This window comes from Anastrepha ludens, unplaced genomic scaffold (assembly GCF_028408465.1).
Source record: "Anastrepha ludens isolate Willacy unplaced genomic scaffold, idAnaLude1.1 ptg000173l, whole genome shotgun sequence".
Taxonomy (NCBI): Eukaryota; Metazoa; Arthropoda; class Insecta; order Diptera; family Tephritidae; genus Anastrepha; species Anastrepha ludens.
In genome coordinates, this window is record NW_026530113.1 from 4,041 (window position 1) to 7,500 (window position 3,460).

Here is a 3,460-nt window from a genome sequence, read left to right on the forward strand (position 1 = left end):
ACGGCACTCGCAAAAACCACGCCGAACCAATAACGGCACACACGCAAGAGTATAACCAATAGTTCACCGCACACTGTACGATACTATGTACAGCCACGCACACAGCTTGGCGTCACTCGAATAACGGTGAAAGTTCCCGTATCCGCAGAATGGCACTCACTTAACACAGTTGCCCGTCAACAAAGTACAGCTACTGTACAGCCACGCTAAAACGTAGCGTCACTAAAAATTCCGGTGAAAACACAGCGGTATTTTCCCGTACTCACACAACGGCACTCACTAAGCACAAAGCACAATGTGCCCGAATCGATGTACAGTTCATGTACAGCTACACTGTAGCGTCACTCGAATAGCGGTAAACACTAGCGGATATAGCACAAAACGGAATTCGCAATAATTTATGCGCTCACGACACGGCACGTCTTCACTGCTCAACAATCACAATGAGAATGAGTAGATAGGGACAGTAGGAATCTCGTTAATCCATTCATGCGCGTCACTAATTAGATGACGAGGCATTTGGCTACCTTAAGAGAGTCATAGTTACTCCCGCCGTTTACCCGCGCTTACTTGAATTTCTTCACTTTGACATTCAGAGCACTGGGCAGAAATCACATTGTGTCAACACCCGTTAGGGCCATCACAATGCTTTGTTTTAATTAGACAGTCGGATTCCCCAAGTCCGTGCCAGTTCTGAATTGATTGTTAATTGATAATCGTTATAATTTAAAAAGAATATATATCGAATGATATAATTCCTTAAAAATTTTAGCAAGAAAGTTCCACAATTGGCTACGTAACTACTATCCGGGGAACAAGAATCGTAATTCTCTATTTACCCAGAACGAGTACATAAACCATGGTATTGCTTCCCAATCAAGCCCGACTATCTCAATCTTCAGAGCCAATCCTTATCCCGAAGTTACGGATCTAATTTGCCGACTTCCCTTACCTACATTATTCTATCGACTAGAGACTCTTCACCTTGGAGACCAGCTGCGGATATTGGTACGGCCTGTTGAGAAGTTTGCGTGACCCCACCATAAATTTTCAAGGTCCGAGGAGAAAATATCGACACAACAGTAAATGTCATGCTCTTCTAGTCCATCTACCATATCTCTCTTCGAAAGACTTCCATGGTAGTACGACTATAAAACAGAAAAGAAAACTCTTCCGATATCTCTCGACGGCTTCTTTATGGTCGTTCCTGTTGCCAGGATGAGCACAAGGCCCATTTTTAATAACAAACGGATACTCAACAGGTTACGGAATTGGAACCGTATTCCCTTTCGTTCAAAATAATTCAAGTATTTAATTATTTTTTAATATATATATATAAATTTTATTAATATTTTTTTATTAAAAACTTGAAAATTTTCGGCTTTCGCCTTGAACTTAGGACCGACTAACTCGTGATCAACCACTGTTCACACGAAACCCTTCTCCACTTCAGTCCTCCAAGGTCTCATTCGATTATTTGCTACTACCACCAAGATCTGTACCAATAGCGGCTCCATGCAGGCTTACGCCAAACACTTCTAAGCACACTATTGTACCCTCCTACTCACTAAAGTTTCAAAATTTATAAATCAATCGAAATTGTTTTATAAATCATCTACTTTAGCGGTAATGTATAGGTATACAACTTAAGCGCCATCCATTTTAAGGGCTAGTTGCTTCGGCAGGTGAGTTGTTACACACTCCTTAGCGGATTACGACTTCCATGTCCACCGTCCTGCTGTTTTAAGCAACCAACGCCTTTCATGGTATCTGCATGAGTTGTTAATTTAGGCACCGTAACATTACGTTTGGTTCATCCCACAGCGCCAGTTCTGCTTACCAAAAGTGGCCCACTGGGCACATTATATCATAACCTCAACCTTCATATCAAGAAAGGTGAGGTTCTTACCCATTTAAAGTTTGAGAATAGGTTAAAATCGTTTCGACCCTAAGGCCTCTAATCATTCGCTTTACCAGATAAGATTATTTTATATAATTTTTAAATGCACCAGCTATCCTGAGGGAAACTTCGGAGGGAACCAGCTACTAGATGGTTCGATTGGTCTTTCGCCCCTATACTCAATTCTGACAATCGATTTGCACGTCAGAACTGTTTCGGTCTTCCATCAGGGTTTCCCCTGACTTCAACCTGATCAAGTATAGTTCACCATCTTTCGGGTCACAGCATATATGCTCAAGGTACGCTCCAGTTAGAGGTATAAATAATAATAAATTATCATTATACATAACTATATGGAACGCCCCGGGATTGAATTAATTGACTATTTAAGAAAATAGACTAAAAATTAATCCCATTATATTTTTAAGTTAAGTTAATTATGCCATTAAGTTTAATATAACTCAATGACTTGCACATATGTTAGACTCCTTGGTCCGTGTTTCAAGACGGGTCCCGAAGGTATCCTGAATCTTTCGCATTGTTAATCATATAAATGCATACAAATAAATATTAATATCATAGATATTAAATTTTTTGTAAAATTCAAAAAATGAATTTTAGCATTATATATAATAAAATCTATCAACACTTTATCAAATCATTAGTATTTATTCTATGTTAATATGCTTAAAAAGCAAATTAATTTAAATAAACTTAATATCACCAATGATCTTTTGATAAATACTTTATTATGTTAATAGATTACAATGTCCTTATATGAAAAAAATGCACATTATTTTTAATTATTTAATGATGAATTTTTCATAATGGATATTCAGGTTCATCGGGCTTAACCTCTAAGCAGTTTCACGTACTATTTAACTCTCTATTCAGAGTTCTTTTCAACTTTCCCTCACGGTACTTGTTTACTATCGGTCTCATGGTTATATTTAGTTTTAGATGGAGTTTACCACCCACTTAGTGCTGCACTATCAAGCAACACGACTCTTTGGAAATATCTTTCTAGTAATCATTAACGTTATACGGGCCTGGCACCCTCTATGGGTAAATGGCCTCATTTAAGAAGGACTTAAATCGTTAATTTCTCATACTAGATATTAAGATATTCCATACACTGCATCTCACATTTGACATATAGACAAAGTGACTTAGTGCTGAACTATTTTCTTTTCGCTCGCCGCTACTAAGAAAATCCTTGTTAGTTTCTTTTCCTCCCCTCATTAATATGCTTAAATTCAGGGGGTAATCCCATATGAGTTGAGGTTGTTTTAAAATATTTTTTATCTTCTCACACAATTTAATAAATAATTATATCATCTTTTCATCTCTATTTTTCTTTTTTTCCTTTTATATAAATATATATTATAAATAATAATTATGTAAAATGAGGCAATTCTAGAATAAAAAAAAATTAATTTTTATGCTAGACATTCCTCCTTTAATTACATATATAAATTAATATTTTATATATATATAAATAATATGAAAATTTTTTAAAGAGAATACTTAGATTCAAAATTTTTATTTCATTTTATTTGA

At 36.1% G+C, this 3,460-nt stretch overlaps 1 pseudogene; it reads right to left on the reverse strand.

The window, feature by feature from the left end:
• Positions 1–402: 402 nt before the first annotated feature.
• LOC128871371 (large subunit ribosomal RNA) lies at positions 403–3,187 on the reverse strand (annotated as a pseudogene).
• Positions 3,188–3,460: the final 273 nt, after the last annotated feature.